Source organism: Barbus barbus (genome assembly GCF_936440315.1).
Source record: "Barbus barbus genome assembly, chromosome: 29".
Taxonomy (NCBI): domain Eukaryota; kingdom Metazoa; phylum Chordata; class Actinopteri; order Cypriniformes; family Cyprinidae; genus Barbus; species Barbus barbus.
In genome coordinates this window covers 30,197,732-30,216,680 of record NC_136757.1, presented here as the reverse complement: position 1 = coordinate 30,216,680, position 18,949 = coordinate 30,197,732, and the positions used below count along the sequence as shown (strand labels likewise).

The 18,949-nt window shown below is 35.8% G+C and overlaps 1 long non-coding RNA gene across 1 annotated transcript in view; it reads left to right on the top strand.

Annotated features, from left to right (window-relative positions):
- The first annotated feature begins 3,249 nt into the window (after window positions 1–3,249).
- The window catches only part of LOC306849611, a 47,046-nt gene continuing 31,346 nt past the window's right edge, over window positions 3,250–18,949 (top strand). Inside the window, exons 1-3 of the long non-coding RNA XR_013782357.1 lie at window positions 3,250–3,447; window positions 16,029–16,099; window positions 18,209–18,337. This is a non-coding gene — a long non-coding RNA (uncharacterized lncRNA). The remainder of the gene's footprint in view (window positions 3,448–16,028; window positions 16,100–18,208; window positions 18,338–18,949) is intronic.

Sequence of the window (18,949 nt, the reverse complement as noted above, 5' to 3'; positions counted from 1 at the left end):
CATTTATCCTCCTTATCCAGTTCTATGCAAAGCATAATGGGAATTAGAAATGCACTTATAAAGACGATTTATTAACTTACTGTAACATATTTAATAAATTAATAAATTTGCATGCAATATTAAGTTCATGTAATTGCATTGTCAACAGAACTCATCAAAATAAGGTTTGCAACTTCGATTTCAACCATGCATTTTTGAAAAAAGTTGATAAAGTTAATATATGTTTTTCTAGTTCTGTTCTAAAGTAAAAACAAACCCCTGGAGAAGTCCTGGAGATCTGTGAATGTGTTCTTCATCTCTTTCAGAAGCTCTGCCTCTATAGATCTGTGCATTTAGTTTGTAGTTTTTCAGAGAGAGAGAGCGAGCAGATGAACATCTGTCACATCGCTGCTTAAACAGAGAAATAAAAGAAAGCGTGTTCTTGACAGGCCCCGCCGAGCATTTCAGCGCTCTGCATATACGTCAAAAAGCTTGGGCCCGTCCTCGCCTCTGTCCCGTTGTATTGGCAAGCTGTCATAGCAGCCGTCGCATTAGGAGCTGCTTCATGATGAAGGCTGTCGTGTGCTTCTGTAGATCTGCAGAAGTGCCTCTGATGGCGTTTCTCATCTGAATGGCTGATGCTTCACCTGCAGGTGTTTCTAATAGTGCAGGTGAGTCTCTGTCTGTCTGTCTGGGGCTGCTTCCGAAGAAAATGAGTCTTAGTTTTAGGATCTTTAAGGTGTGTTTCACATTACTGAACATTACATTCACATGTTCATATAGTCCTGCAGTGAGATGAAGGTAAATATGTTTATATTGTTATGACTGTGATTTACGTAGTTCTTCATGTTCTGTTTGGTGATTCTTGTTAGATTCAGATTATTGTGATATAGTCATATTTCTGTGATTTTGCAGTCAAGTTACTGTATTAAAAAGTTCTCATTTAAATTCACATAAAGGCAGTGAAACAAATCCTGCCAATACTTTTGAAGTAAATAATACCCTTTTCACATCATAGTAATGAGACATTTTTGCATCACAGTACTGATCATTTTGAGGGGAATATCCACAAATATATATTTTAAAAATATTTTTAATTATATACAAAAAACATGGACAAAATATATTTGCTAAAGAGTGTTTAACAATACGTAAATATATTTTCCACCAATATATTTCTGGACTTTTTTTTTTTTTTTGTAAATATAAATAAATGTTCACAATACATTCACATCACATTGGAAGGAAAAATGACTTGTTGTCTATAACACTTGTGAACATATGCATTTGAATAAAAAAATCAGCAAGGAACATACTTTACCATGTAAAACATATATATAAATACAGTATTACAATATATAGAAAAATGAATCATTATTAAATAATTATACATCTAGTTTTGATCTCTAGTCAATCCATATAAATAAATATATGTGTGTGTGTGTGTGTGTGTATGTATGTATATATTATATATAAATATATACAGTGCCCTCCATAAGTATTGGAACAGTAAAGACTAAATTGCTCTGTTGGCTGTGGAGTCAAGACATTTGCAAATATGATTAAAAGATGAATATGAGACAAAACTACAGAATGTCACATTTTATTATTAGCCATTTCAACACATAGATATTTTACCAAATAAAAAGAACAGCACTTTTAGAGTTCATCCCACTCATTGATGTGAGCATAAGTATTGGGACAGTTGAACATAAGGCAGATATAAAAGATTAAAAGCTATTATTTAGTTGCAGATCCCTTGCACACAATCACAGCAGTGAGTCTGTGACCCATAGACATCACCAGACTCTTGCTCTCATCCTTTGAAATACTTTTCCCAGCCTTTAATGAAGCCAATTCCAATTGTTGCTTGTTTTGGGGAGTTTCTGCCTTTACTCTCCTCTTCAGCTGGTGAAATTCATGTTCAATCAGATTTAAATCTGGAGATTGACTTGGGCAATCCAACACTTTCCATTTCTTTGCTCTTATAAACTCCTTGACTGAACTGCTGGGTGTTTTGGGTCATTGTCCTGATGCAATATGAAGCACTTCCCAATGAATCTGGTGGCATTTTCTTGAATATTGGTAGGCAAGATGGTTTTGTACCCTTCCAAATTCATTCTGCTACTGTCATCATACATTAAGTCATCAGTAAAGTTGAGAGGGTCTGTTCCAGAGACAGCCATGCATGCCCATGCCATGACACCACCTCCACCATGCTTTACAGATGAGGCTGTATGCTTGGGATCATTGCAGTTCGCATCACTTAGATAAAGGTTCATCTTTGTCTCATCGGTCCATAAACACAGTCCAAAACTCTTCTGGCTCACCTTTGTGCTGTTTTGCAAACTCTAATCTTGCCTTTCTATGTTTGGTGCTGGTCAGAGGTTTGCATCTTGCTGTGTAGCATCTGTAATTCTGTGTCAAAGTCTCCTGAGGACAGTAGATTGTCAGAGCATCACCCAGCTTTCTGGAAGTTGTTGGTGATTTTACAGACATGTCTTTTAGGAGTCATTTTCACAGCTTTTATGATTTGTCTGTGATCAACTACTGTTGTTTTCTCAGCCGATCAGGTCGTTGTTGGTTGCTGGTGTCGCTGGTGGTTTCCAAACTCTTGATTTCTCCATGCCCTTTGTTTTTGCTAGAGCTCTAACTGACTTCCTCTTTTCTTTTAGCATCCAAAATGCTTGCTTTTCTCCCTCGTCTTCATCCTGGTTTGTGTGTGTCATCATCGAATGCAAGATTCAGAATACAGAAGTAATGGATATAACTGATACGACACATTCCCTGCTTTTAATATCTGAAGAATTAATGCAACAGGACACAGCTGATCACTTAAAAAGACCTGAGAGGCAACTGCTCCAATACTTATGGAGGGCACTGTATATAATAGCCTATAGGTATATATGTATAGGGTAATATAAGGCTGGGAATGTGTTTTTGTTTTTTGTGTGTCTGATTCTGTAGGCCATGAAATTATGTAAAACTCACATAAAGAATAATTCATGGTAATTTATGTAATTCATTGTGTGCATTTTTTTTTTTTTTTTTTCGCTAAGGAGCAACATTTTTTACTTTTGTTCTTTTGGGTCATTTGACTGTTTGCGTGAATCATACAGTAACAACTTTATTAAAGGATTTTTGTAAATAATTATAACACACTTGACCTAAAATCATCTTTTAAATAATGATAAACACCCAAACCACTTCATTTGCATGTAACCGGAAAACGCCGAGCATAGACACCATATAAGGAGAAGGTGGAAACGCAGACCAGGCTCGTATTTGATTGGCTAATTTTGTTGTTTGCGCTTCTGATTATTTAAACATTTCGGCGGGAAGATTTTGAGGAATAACGGATCTGTGCGTCACTCAAGAACGAGTTTCTTCTGTGGAGCACCGAATATTGTAAGAAATCTCTCGTGTTTATGTTTTTACCGTCAAAGGACAGGTTTGGAAGACACGAGGGTGAGTCATTAATGACAGAAAGATGGCTTATTTGATGAAATGTTGATGTAAAGACTCGGAATGTAGTACGAGTCACATGAACTGCTTTTATCAAGTTTCTCAGATGCTTTGTCCTTTATTAAGAACATTATAATACTGGTTTGGACTGAGGGTGACAGAAAGATCATTTTTACTCAATTATTGTGGTACAGTTAGCCAAACTGCTGGAGATAAAGTGTTATGTTGATGGTAATATAAAGCCAGTACATTGCAGCTGTCAGCGTGTTTGCTAGGATTCTTACACTATTCTTCTGGGGCTGAGCTTGAAAAAAATAATCATAATTGTTGATAAACTTCTTGTTTTGTCAATGAACACATGTAAAACCTTTTTAATATGAAATATCAAAATACATGAGACAGTCAAAAATCCAGTAAACAGAATCTTCTCATTTGGTTGTTTTTGGGGAACCGAATAAGAACTTTCTGGGAACGTTCTCTGTAGAATGTTCAGAACATAGTGAAAACATTGTTAATAGTTCTTGAACGTTCTCCAGTCCTACAGGAGTATCTTTATGTAAAGAAAACTCTCCAGGTTAACCAATGTTAGGATCTTTGTTGTGGGAATCATAAACTAACGCTCCCATAACATTCTGCGAACCAAAAACTCTTAGCTGGGGCAACATTAATTTAGGAATTTCTCTAATGACAGATAATTAGAGCTCTTTAAGTAAATCTGCAGGAGCACTGAAGTACTGCATGTGTGATGTACTGCATATTTAAATCACAATTACATTCAGACCAAACGACTCTTAATAATCATCTGCATTGGAAGAGAACCTGGAAATTCAATCGGACTTGTAGCAAAAACACATTTAGTGAAAATACTTTCTGAAACACACACACATAACCTATACCACAACTGATAAAACGTTGTCTGGCTTTTATTTATCGTATCTCCAAATAGCAGTGTTATGTGGTGTTATGGTCAGAATACAGTGACCTTACTTGATCAAACGCACCGCAGGCCTTCAGATAAGAGGAGCAATATAAGAGCCAATGAAGAGAGCGGCCTGTAATTATTTGTGTCCTGTCAGGAGAAGGGCCTCTGGACCCCTGCGATTCAAATCTGGAGCTCGGAGGAACCAGAACGAGACAAATATCAGGCCGCTCTCGCGACACCGCTGAAATTGCATCAGTTTGTCATGAACGCTGCTGCCAGCCGCACAAACTATATCATCTGCTTGCAAATGCGAATCATTAGTTCTCTGTGGGTGAAACATCTCTTTGGTCTCATAGTTCTGTAATAACTGCAAATGAAATATATCCATTTTATATTTCCTCTCCGTTTATTTATTTCCGCTGTTACAGATATAATTCACAAGGTTTTATCTCCATGATTTGATATTAATTAACCGTGACTGTGATCACTACTTCAGTTAAAATTCAGTTTTTTGTCCTCAAAGAAACACTGTTTTTGAGGAATCGCTCCGCATGCATGTTTCCTGATTTGGCAAATTTGAAGTTCACCGTCATGTTGGCAAGCGGTGTGATAATTCATTTCTCTTATCTGTTTGTGAAGTTCTTTATAATCCAATGCCTGCTCATTTTCAGCAGGTAAGAGAAATGATTTCTGTGGCCGGAGCTTTGTGTGTGTGTGTGTGTGTGTGTGTTCGTTTCGGTCTCGTGAGGGTCAGAGCTGATGAAACTCCAGCGTATCAGATGTAGTGTGTTGCATTCGATGTGGATAAACACAGGTGACTATTAAAGTGCATTGAAAATGAGAGGTCATGGCTAAACAGGTGTACAAATCAACTCAAGTCACATAGTGCTTTATGGAGTACAGATTGTTCCAAAGCAGCTTCACATTAATAAACAGGAAAATAACAGAATTGATGATGGAAACTTCTTTAAATATGAAACAAATCCAAATTTCATAGTGTTGGTTCCTGATGCATTTTTCCCATAGGAATTATTAAAAAGTCTTGGTTCAAGCATTATAAGCCGTGAACCAAACCAACCAGCTACGAAGCAAAAATTGGACAAAAGCACAAAGGTACAAGACTGTGTAGCTACTTGAGGGAAAGAACTACAATGAAGCATTGCAAATTACCTCTGGTGCTGCAGTCATTTTTGACCCAAAAAATTACTTACTTAATTATGAAACTTGGTAAAGGGTTTGGCACTTGCTATGTGAACAGAAGAAAAAATCGTGGATGTGATTTAACAAGGTGATAAAATAGTCTCTCTTGCACTGTTTACGGTCATAAATGATTGCATTGGAAACCAATGGGAAAGTAATTTAATTTAGTGGAAACGTTTGTTACGGCTCCCAAACAAAATATATATTTTTGTCTTATCAACCTCAAATTTGGAACACAGCTTGTTTAGATTTATGGCTTTGATTTTCTCAGTCGATTATCTCTCGAGCTTTAGATTAAAACATGTTTTGGAGAGTGTATTAAAATTTAAGTGCATATAAAATGTGATAATAGTTTTTATATGCATTTTTTAATAATAATAATAAATTTTTTTTTTTTTACTCTTCAGCAATAATCTACCAAGTGACTTCTTTAAGAAGAAATCAAACTTAATTCTGTGCTCCAAAGCATTCAAGATATAATAAATGTATCATAGCTTTTCCATAAATCTAATTTAGTACAATAAAATCCCCTAAAGTTACAAAATATTAAATAAAAAACACGATCAAACCAAGATGTAGTATATTAAGTTTTTTGAGAGTGTATGGAGGCCAACCTGATTATATCATTTGCGGTGGTTAATGGTGGAATTTGCTGCACGGCATCATGGGTAATGTAGCTTTTCACCACAAATTTCACTGTTAAACAATTATTTTAAATTTAAGTTGAAAAAATGCTGGCTAACGGCTTCAGCAGAATCATATATGACCAGTTAACAACTTCGGTCTGTCTAACGTATCTCACGACCAATTCATATGTATTTTACGAGGTGGCTAATTCGTATGACCTCACTCGTACGATTTGTCTAAACCCGGGTAGGTTTAGGGGCGGGGTTAGGTGTAGGTCATTCGTACAAACTCATACGAATTGGCAACTCGTAAAATATGTACGATTTAGCAAGATTCGTATGAATTTGTATGAGTGAGGTCGTACGAATTCGTATAAATTAGCCACCTCGTAAAATAAAATATGTACGAATTGCCGTGAGATCGGGCTGTTCTGTCTGTAAAGGTTTATAAATTATCGTTAAAAATCAGTTTCCTATGGAGAAAATGAATGGGGTTTTTACTTCCGGAACAGACTGTTGCGCTCTATTCTAAAGCAGCTCTAATAAGACAATATTCAGCTCAATTCAGTGTTGATTCGATTCAGTTCAATAACAGTATAAAGTTCATCCATTATGAAACAAGTTCAATTCAGCTTTAAGCAGCTCTACTGACGACAATCGTGTTATTATTCATGTGATCAGACGTGGAGCAGATCACCGGTTTCATGTGTTTTCTGTGCTTCCCCTGCTCTGTTAATTGTGTATTTGCATGCATTAGCGCTCTTTAATAGAGGCAGTCGTGCCCTCGCCTGATTTCAATGTTTCTTAAAAATATCGATCTCCACTAATTGACTTTCTGTCTGAGGCCTAATGATTAAACTCAAACTGCAACCTTTGCTTTGAATTCGTGAACTCCCACGAGACCCTTTAAGCAAATTCAGAGAATATGAGCATGGGACGCTCATAAACGCTCACGATACGAGACGTCAGACGAGCTTTACTGGAATGAAAGAAAAACAGCGCAGTGTTTTCCATTCAGAAGAATCTAGTTCATCAGATCCGGCTCGTTTTTCTTGATTTTATTTGACTGCCAACGTAGACGGCAAGCGTTTCAGTACATTTCGGCGCCGGTGGAAGTATTGACTGCTCATTTGCATACATAAATCTATTGGCGATGTGACATTCGTCAATGAATCTCCAGCCACACACAAGGCTGCTGACTCGTGCGCACTGCATTATCATTTGTGACGAGCGTTTAATGAACTCTGACAGCCGCTGTCACCTGATGTTTATGGCATCTAGCTTTTCAGATGCATTTCATATATTTTCCAGTCAAACACAATGAATATGATATCCAGTGCATGCTGTTGAAGGAAGTCCACTGCAAAAAATAATTTTCTTAGTATTTTTGTCTTGTTTTCTGGAATAATTATCTAAACATTCTTGAATCAAGATGCATTTACTTGACAAGTAAAATATGTCCCTGCAGCACAAAAGCAGTCATGAGTAACACAGGTATATCTGTAGCAATAGCCAACAATACATTGTATGGATCAAAATTATACATTTCTCTTTTATGACAAAAATCATTAGGATATTAAGATCATGTTCCATGAAGATATTTAGTAAATTTCCTACCGTAAATATATCAAAACTTCATTTTTGATTAGTAATATGCATTGCTAAGAACTTCATTTGAACAACTTTAAAGGAGATTTTCTCAATATTTAGATTTTCTTGCTCCCTCAGATTCCAGATTTTCTAATAGTTGTATCTCAGACAAATATTGTTCTGTCCTAGCAAACCATTTATTCAGCTTTCAGGGGATGTATAAATCTAAATTTAGAAAAAATATATCCTTATGATTGGTTTTGTGGTCCAGGGTTAAGATATTAAGGCTTGTTTTCTAAAAAAATTTACAAAAACGAGCAAAGATATCTTCCAATGGAGTAAGAAAAATAAGTCTTTTTTTTACAGAAAACAAGACTTAAGATCTTAAATCATTTTACTTGTACAGCAAATGCATCTTCATTCAAGAACTTTTAGATATTTATACTAGAAAACAAGACAAAAACACAGAGTAAGAGAATAATTTTTTGCAGCTGCTCTGCATAAAACAGCTCGTTTGCTATTTTCACTGCTTTGATCTGGAGTTTAATTTATGGACGTGTAAAGTGCTTTTGCTTTGATTCAACAGCTGATGAGAGATTCCTGGCTGTTTCTTTTGTTGTGTTGTGCTAAAGGTCAGAATGCTGTGGGAATTCATTTAATTGTGAGACGCGGGCCGCTGGCAGTGTCAAATGACTTTGGCCGTGAGTTCTTCCCATTTCATTAGCTGGCCGTTCTCCAATCCCTCACCCCGTAAATGCTCCGTGACACGCTCTGCGTTTAGTATGCAACAGATTATGAACGACCGCGGCGAGAAGTTAATAGGCGCTATGAGCGGCAGGCCCGGACCCATCAACATCTTTACCAACCAATCAGCGGGTCTTTAACGCCACAGAAATACAGCTGATGTAATGAAGTCGTGTTCTTTAAGGCGCCCGGCCTCTTTTAGCTATAACCTTATCTGCTCCATTGAATAGTTTTACGCTGATCAATAAACAGTTTTCTGTGGCCTTTTGCTGGTGTCACTTGTCATTGGAGAATGTAAATGCGTGTCAGAAACTAGCCTGACAGTTTCCCTTTGCTATATTACGAACGAGAGAAAAAGCCCATCAGCAATAAAACAGATGATGGCCGGTTCGATGCGATAGCGCTGCTGTTATTCCGGTGGCGTCGTGCCATTTAAAGTTGCATGGTTTTAACCAGGCTGATGAATCCATTTACAGATGATCTGCATCACAGGAGCGTTTGCGCTGTCTCGCCGGTTCAGCCCTGATGATGGATAATAGACTATTCTGTTTCACTAATATTTCAGCATGTGCATGTACATTTATAAATGCAGAAATCATTTTCTTCCTCAGTATTTCTGTCTGGTTTGCAGTAGAAATATCTAAACATTCTTAAATCAAGATACATTTACTAGAAAGCCAAAATGACTTATGATATGAAGTCTTGTTTTCTAAGAAATGCATTAAAAATAAGTGTGTTTATGCTGAAAACAATAACAAATATCTGCCAATGGGATCAGAAAATACACTGCAAAAAATGATTCTCTTAGTGTTTTTGTCTTGTTTTCTAGTATAAATATCTAAATATTCTTGAATCAGGATGCATTTACTGTACAAGTAAAACGATTTAAGATATTAAGTCTTGTTTTATAAAAAAAAAAAAAAAAACTTTAGTTTTTGCTTAAAACAAGCAAAAATATCTGCCAATGGGGCAAGAAAAATAATCTTGTTTAGCCTTTGAATTTAGATTATTTTTCTTACCTCATTAGCAGATATTTTATCTTGTTTTCAGCAAAAACTAACAACATTTTTTTTTTTTTTCATAAAACAAGACTTAATATCTTAAATCGTTTTACTTGTACAGTAAATGCATCCTGATTCAAGAATATTTAGATATTTATACTAGAAAACAAGACAGAAACACTAAGTAAGAGAATAATTTTTTTGCAGTGTATTTTCTGATCCCATTGGCAGATATTCTTTTCAGCATAAACTCTTATTTTTAATGCATTTCTTAGAAAACAAGACTTCATATCTTAAGTCATTTTGGCTTTCCAGTAAATGTATCTTGATTTAAGAATGTTTAGATATTTGTATTGGAAAACAAGACAAAAATATTGATTACGAAAATAAATTTTTTGCAGTGAAAGCTGTTAAAATAAATTTTTTTAATCATGCATCCACCTTATTTTGAACACATGTACGCTATTTTCTATAAATGTGCAAGGGTTCTGTTTCATTAGGCACCTTTGGTAAATAATTAGATGAATATCAAAGTTCAGTAAATGCTAAAACTATTTACGCTACAAATTTACTACACTATTTAGGCCAGTTTGTTTATATTATGACAATATATAAAAATACACCTGTTTGCAATATAAAGCAGCATAACAGACTGTTTTTGCACAGCTAAAATAACTGGAAGCAAATGAAATCTGAAGCAAGCAGCCGCTTTCATGTTAAACATAAGGTGTCTATTACAGGCTCCGCCGGAGTACACAAACTATTCAAAGATATTACAAAAGATTATATTACGATGGCCATGATGCTCTGTTAACCTTTGACCTGTTCTGTAAACTCCTTTATTGACACCGTTCTGCCGTCAATGACACAAAAGTGCTCACGTATGCTAAACAGATATTGATTATTAACATTAGGGAAAGTCATAATTTGAAAGGGACTGAAGTAATTCTTCACATTTGCAAGGAATGCAATATTTTATTCTGTTTCGTTCGGCTGCTTCATAAGCTTCACTGTGTTTTTTATTTAAGTCTCTCTTCTACAGAGTCTTTCTGAGCTGTATCTGCTCTCCCAGCACAACTTCTTCTGCTTATTAAGATTTCAAAGATACAAACCGTGGTTCAGTAATTGCTTTCTTGAATCTGCCTTTAATAATTACACGTGGCAAACCAGCAGTGAAAATTAGAAAGGCAGAGACTAATGGAAAACTAGATTTTTTCACTGAATTAGAGAGCGGGACGATCCATATATTGACAATCCATCAAGATGAACGAGATCAGGAAAAGTGTTTTGGACTGTCCGGGAACAGCGAGGCAAACTGGGTGTGATGCAACGTGGCACCGAGGATGCTGGGAAAACACAGAGAGAGAGAGATAGAACGAGCATCGCTGATACTGATGCACAAACACACACGAGCATCTGAGCTCTTCAGTCTGGAGACGGCAGAATATCTTCATTAGTCAAAATTAATGCACATCCAGAGCTGGAAATCTGAATGTTTAATCTAAACAGCCCAAGCTGACATTGCCGTGTGTTTCTTAGACTTTTAAAAGAAGAAATTTGAACTTGTGTTTTCAACCTGGAATTACTTCATAACTGCAGTTCTAGAAAATTAATATTAATCTACAATTGAACACTACGGGCAAAACTGTTGTGTTTTCATGCACTGGTCAATTCTGGTATTAATTCCTTAGAAAACACATTTGAGTGTTTATTTTATTGCAATTTATCTATTTGCGGCTGTAGATTTCAATCGCAATCCATATCTTTAAAGATTTTTTTCTCTTACAAACACCAAACTTTACAGTTTTATTCTTCTCTATATTCTTAAGGTTTGTTCATAATTCATTCACAACATTTCACTCCTAAAAACACGGTGAAAATGTGTTTTTATTTTCTGTCTGTTGGCAGTATTTTCTGATTTATGGAGTGATGAAAAGAAGAATTTATGAATCTGGATTTATCCGATGTTCCGGAAATGTATGCAGATTAGTGCATATTTAATTAGACCATGCCCTTATTTGCATATTTGAACATTTCAGAAAGCTTGTAATGTACTGTGATTAATTAATTGGGTAAGTATGGTGATATACGTTAGTTCAAATAACAGATATAAAAAAGTTAGGCTAAATAGTAATTATAGAAATAGTTAAAAAGTCTATTTACTTGTGTGAAATGGACAGCACAATTAATCACAATTTGTATTTTACTCCTTTGCAATTTTTAATCATTATGTACTTAGTCAGTGATCCACATTTCAGCATTTTTATAGGTTGGTCATTTGTTTTGTAAAGGGCTTGTATAGATGAATTTATTGGTAGATATTTCTACTGTATCTGGTGTAACTCTTATGCAGAATCTACACATTTAATAACAGTTGATACTAATATTAGAAATAAGTCACACAGAGACATCTAAAGGTGAACAGTGTTTATTTGGAGGTTTAATGATTCATGTGATCCTGTCATAAACAGTGAACAATTTTATTTTATTCTATACACTATTTATTTATTTATTTGCCTACTTATATATTTATTGACTTATTTATTGATATATATATTTCTTTATTTATTGCTCTATTTATTCATATATTTATCTGTGTTAATACATCACCTAAATTTCATACTTGCCTGTACTTACCTCTGGGTGAGCTCTTTTACTGTATATTATTATAGTTTACACCTAATACAAAGGGTACTTACATATACTTACCTGGAGTGGTGAGATCCTTTACTGTGAGTCCATTTACAGCATCCATCCCATCCTGTAACATGCATGCTTAGATCATATGTAAAGTTAATGCTAGAGGGGAATAATAAATTGAATATATTGTCGAGAGACTTATTACCAGAACCCGGTGCTCCACCCAGAACTTGGGAAGAAGTAAATCCTACAAGGGTAGGGGGCGCTATATATAGTTCACATTTGATGCTTAATACTATAGAAAAGCAATAAAAGTTCTTCAGTTAGAGTGTTTTCAGCTTATTTTCATATAAAAAATATGGCATGCAGTTGCTTTAAACAATGGTATAAACATCATTCAATGATAATAATATTAAAATTTTTAACATAATCGTGCAGCCCTTACATGAAATATTGATTTGAGTTAAATTTTGTGCCTGAAACATGTTTACAGTCATTATACACATATATTTAAGCCATCACAATCACATATTCCAGAGAGAAATGTGAGTTTTGTCATCATATGAAGCTTCGCAGTTATTCTTCTCTCCTGAAGTTTCTTCCAAACTTCTGACGTTTGTTCAGTTCCTGTCAGTAAAATCCGACCCAGAGCATCCGCTCACGTTTACAGATCCACGTCTTTCCCCGCTTGACGCAAAGGTACAAATTACATGATTATGATGTATCATGTATTCGCAAAAGTCTCTTTGTTTGGGAGAAAAATCAATAGCAGAGCTCCTGGAGCGCCTCTTCCTCGCCGTAACGTTTCCAGATAGGACGGCTCTAGAATTGCTGATTCTACATTTAGAATGACAGTGATTCATATGGTGCTGCTGTCTGGTTAGCCGGCTAACTTATACCTGAGGGTCTCCAGCTGACATTTCATCTACAACTTTGGGAAAGGTTAAGGGCCGCGGGGCTGCGAGCTGCAGGAAACCTTTAGCATCGGCTTATTTTTAGACTCCGGACGAAAAACTCTGCTTTGTTTGGACTCGTCTGCCTCCAGAGGGCCGATGAGTAATTTAGCAGCTCTGTTTTACAGGAGCCGTAAACAGGTAAAGTTGTTGAACTAGAGAAAGACCTGTTTCTGTTTTAAAAACAAGGTCGGCGGGGATTGCAAACGAATAATCACATCGGTTTAATTCCACGTGTCACGGATTATGAGGACGAGGGTTTCGTCTCTCATCATGTGTTCATATGTATTGAGCGGATTTAAGAAAAACTGTATGCTGTTTCAGATGCAGTGAGCCGTTCCCCTCCCCCACCGCTCCACCTCTGACCTCTGACCCCGGGACGCCCCCCGCCGCATGTGTTTTGGTTGTAATTAGGGTGGCCGGTGCACCTGGTGTTGACCTCAGTCTCGCTGCGGGACGATCGGCGTCACAGACGGACGGATGCTGGCTTTATGTGCGCCGCTGTAATTGCTTGTACTGTTGCACCCAGAAAAACACACAATTACAGCATTCAAACATGATTTTGACATTTTCTGGAGAACGTGTGTGTGGTGCGTTCTTGTGCAAACCCACCGATGTTCTGGGTAGTGTTATTTTAGTAAATATATTCAATGAGATTTTCTGTTTTTGTTGAAGTTTCTGTAATTTTAGTTGATTTTGTTTTTGTCATTTTAGAGGTTTTTTTTTATTTATTTTTTTTATATGTCTATAGTTTTTATTAAGTTATAATTAGTTTGTATAAAATAGTTTGTTTAGTTTTAGTTTTTTTACTATTTAAACAAAACAATTGTTGCCTTGGCAAATAGCTAAAATATAAGTTTGTTATAGTTAATTTTATTTAAGCTAACATTTATTTTATTTCAAGCAACAAAATTGTTTCCTTCGCAGCTAGCTAAAATATAATAAGTTCAATGTTTTTTATTTTATTTAAGCTAACATTTATGTTATTTCAAGTAACAATTTTTTTTTTTTAATTGCGACTTTTCTCCAAAGTCCGTCTTCTTTTCCTGAATTGTGAGTTTAAAAATGTAAATGTAAATGTAAACTCACTAACTAGCTATTTTGAGAAATTCTGAATTTATATCTCGCAATTCTCTTTTTTTTCCACCACGTTATTAAAAAAATAAAAAATAAAAAAGGCAATTGTGACTTTTTTATCACATAATTGTGTCTTTTCTTGCAATTCACCGTTTGATTGACAGGCGATCTGACCAATCATATCATCGAATCTGCCATTCTGTCTGATAAACAATCCAGACAGGAGAGTAAATTAACGTCAGACTTGAACTTGAAAAATGCTGTGTATTTACGTATTTGCGCAGTTAAACAAGATACCTTCTGATGTTCATTCATGTTTATTTTGTGCTATTTTTATGCTGTTTTGTTTGTCGGCACGTTGTCAGTTAGCTCTTTGCTCTGTGATGTATTTTTCTCTTCATGAGAACATGATGTGTGGCGTGAGAACAGCATGGCTTGTCAGACATAGCAACAGTAACTAAGGAGGGCGGGTCAGTTGCGAGTTAAATTTTTTTGAAATTTTGACCATATTTCTAAGAACAGTGAAAAAAAGTTGCAATTACATATTTTATTTTATTTATTAATTTTTTCATATAAAACACCATTTTCATGTAGCAGTGAAGGCCCGCCTACTCGCCTGTCAATCAATCGCTGTGCTACAAGTGTTTTATACTTTACCAGTTACATGCAACTTCAATCCCATTCAAAACATCATTTATCATTAGATTTTTTTGTGTTGTTTTACACTTTAACAGCAGGCTGGAGCTCAGTGACAGTGAGTGATGGTCTGTATGTGCTGTAGCTGGTGTAATGCAGCTCCGGGGTCAGAGGTCACAGCTGCAGTATTTTTTACTTCCTTTGCCTTTATCCAGGCAGAATAAAAGAGTGTGTGTTTTTGTAAATGCAAACACTGGCAGTGTAAATGTGTAACGATGTTTCACCTGAGGAAGGTCGCCCTCGCTGTATTTATCTTGTAAGCAGCTCCAGCTCTCCTGGAAAACAGGCTTGTCTTCAGTGTGTCTTCATTCAGCTCCAGCTGTTCTTAATGCTTCCTGTCCAGAGCCTGCGAGCGCAGGAAGTGCTGCTCTGAAAACACACTTTAGCTTTTATAAATTCTTCCTGTGAAGTATTGCACGTACTGTATGATGTTTCTGTGCAGTCTGTCTCAGTTAACTGCTCAATAAGTCTTTGAAAACAGTGTTGAGTGGAACAGGTGTGTGTTTCTCTAGCGTATCAGTTTTTGTTTCAAGTCATTTTTCTGATTATTTATTTACAAGATATGATTATGAATAAATTAATACATTTTTTATATAAAGTACTGATGCAAATGCAGCTTTTAATGTACAGATATGATTGCACAGTAATTTAGTGAAGAACTAATGTTTATAATCCAAGAACATTCAGTCTATTAGATACTCAGTTCCCTTTTTTCAGTTTTTTTAACGATTAATTATAATCCAGATTATATATTTTTTTTACTTTATTTTTTCAGAGTATTAATTAATTAATTACGTTTTTACACAATGTTTTACTTTAATCAAAATATAAACACACCTATTAATTTAATCATTTAATGAAGAACCGATGTGTACATAATGCCACAAACTTATTATTTTTACATTTTATTTTTTCAGATTGTTTTCCCATTTTATTTTATTTTTTCTAATTTTCATTTCTCGTGGGTTTTTTGTTTGTTTGCTTGATTTTTTTTTTTTCAAATAATGTTTCTCAGTTTTCCCTTTTTTTCAGATTATTTATCATTCATTTTTTGCACCGAATATAAGCAGCGGATTGGTATAATAATCATCTGATGTGTTGGAGATTCTGAACTGCACTTGTGTTTGTTTTACAGTGAATAAGATCAGCTGTACGTCGAGACGGCATGTGATCGCTGAGTGAGCGTCGTAACGGCCCGTGCTAGCGGTGAGCTTTCCTCTAGTTTTTCTTCTTCATTAAGTGCGCTCTGAAGAGTGTTAAATAATATTAATGACTGGGAGAGTCGTTACTTACCTGGCTTTGCGCCGGCTCAAGTGATTTTATCGATCGGCGCCGGGATGTGGCACAGAACGGCAGATTATTCTGCCTCTGATATTATCAGCAGCTTAAATAAGTTGATTAGCACAAGCGCTATCTTTAAATAGATCTGGATGATGATGTTGATTGGGTGGAGCAGGACGCCATCCATCTTTTTGATCTGCTAATAACTGGAATCCATCACTGCTCGCCGCTCTCCTCTTGCTCTCTCCTGAGTGCGCAGGTTTTTAGGAGAACCGACCCAGGAATGTAGGACAGCGAGAAGCGCTCTGTTATCTGTCAGCGGTCATCAACACAATCATCTACATAAACACACAGCAAACTTCTGTGACGTGACTATTTGTGTCCGCTGATCTTCTGCTCTGTGTGACTGGAGTCCAAACAGAGAAACTTTCTGTGTTACGGCCAATAAATGACTGTTATAATCTGAAAAAACATCAAGTAGAACACAGAAAAATATAATCTGGACAAAAGGGAAACAAAAAAATGAAAGAAAATACAAATAAAATAATCTGAAAAAAGGAGAATTAAGTATCTAATAAACTGATGGATTAGAGCGGATCGGGAAACACCTCGAGCCGGGAGTCGCTCAGAGCCGAAGTGACAAAACCAGGTCAAATTAGACTATATATTATATTATTATATCAGAATAAAACTTTATTTTCTATAGCCCCTTTAAAGACTGCATCTAAAAGCACTTTACAACAAGACAACAAAAGAGATATGCGAACATGCATTCCTCAAAAAGAAATGCATTTAATGCACAATACAAATAAAAACATGATATGAACTGTAAACATTCTGTAATTATTTGCATGCTTTTCATGTATTAAAATTCTGTATTATGTTGCACAGATGTATTAAAACTAAAACACTAAAAGCTGAAAATCTGACATTATACTGTTCGTTTTGAGACTTGCACAATATTAATTTTAACAGTGTTACTAAATTATTAGTGTTTTTAACTTTGAGTGTTAGATGACAGAAAATGTAATCTAAATGCAAAAATTGGAGAACTTAGCTTGTACAAATTAAATATACAACATCAGTCAATATGTATTTAATTTTGATTAATACTGGCATAATAGGATTTTTTTTTTAAATTTTAATCATACATTAAATTTAAAGATTCTATAATTGTTATCATTACTAATGTTGTTTTAAGTATATATGTATAATTTTGTATGTTGATTTGTTTTTAAGACAAAATTGTTACTGTAAACAATATATTGAAATGATATTGTAATCATAATTGTTTTGTAAAATGTAAACACTGTTGATTTTGCCATGAATATAGCCATTGCTGCTGATGGTGTTAAATCCTAAATAAATAGATAATAAATAAATAAATATTGACTGATGCTGATACATATGTGACTCTGGAGCACAAAAGCAGTCATGAGTAGCACAGGTATATTTGTAGCATACAAATTTTTGATTAGTAATATGCATTGCTAAGAACTTCATTTGAACAACTTTAAAGGAGATTTTCTCAATATTTAGATTTTTTTGTTCCCTCAGATTCCAGATTTTCTAATAGTTGTATCTCAGACAAATATTGTCCTAACAAACCATACATCAATGGAAAGATTATTTATTCAGATTATGACTGGTTTTGTGATCCAGGGTCACATATATGGTGCATAAAATCACTAATATAGTCCAATAACTGCAGATAAATCTGCATGCCTGTTTGAGATTCCTACTGAATCAGTTCGTTCGTTCATTTGCACTGATCGCTGGTGTAAGTGCAGTTAAACTTCAAACAAAGCAGCCTTATTCTCTCCGCTCCGAGCGATATTGATATTGTTGGTTGTTTTTTTACAGGCTGGCAGAAGCTTTTCCTGCTTAGCCAACTGTGAACAGAACGCTCTGCCTTAATTTGATTAAACACTTTGTTAGGAACAGCAATTAATGCACTTTCTCTGGCCATTTTTAATAGCTCGCAGCAATTAATACATTGGATCTTGTTAATTATTCTGCTGTTTTTGGTCATAGGTGATGGTTCCAGCGGAGATGTTGTTCAGGGGGGGGCGAGAGCGCTGTCACGGCCTGAAAGCTCAGCACACTTGAAGCTGGAATCCATTTATTCCCCAGGCCAGGCCTAATTACCCCTCTCTGCCACAGGTACGGAGCGCCTTCATCCCAGCCCGAGCCCGTTTGCACCCAACCAATAGGAAAAGATTAATTGTTTGCTTTCTTTTGTATCTCCGGGGACACGGGTCACTTAATAAAGAAAAATAATTCTCCCTCGCACCCGATTGGGCTTATTTCCCCAAAATGTGTGTGGACACGAGCACGGGAGGCTTTTGTTCTTGTTAGCCATTACATTCGGAGGGGGAATGATACGGGAATGAAGGAAAATTGATGAGCATCGAAGCGCCATTGGGCACGAGTTGTATCATCATTTGTACGGCTGTTTCGCTTTAATTCCTCATTATGGAAGCAAAATTAGGCCGGCCGGTGGCTCGCTCGCTTGCTGTTCTCCATTGGACACATAATAACGCAAAAATAGAGGTGCAATTAGAGATCTGTGTTAATTGAGCACCGCAGCATTTGCTGAGTGAACACATCACAGCCAGAAAGGCATTAATGGCAAACGCTCAACGCAGAGGTCAATAAACACATGCGGAAATGCAAATGGCACTGTAACGTGTCAGATAAGTGACCTTTTGTGGAAAAAGACTCGGTCGAAATGATTCACCGACACCCCACTAGACAATATTTTGACAAACTATT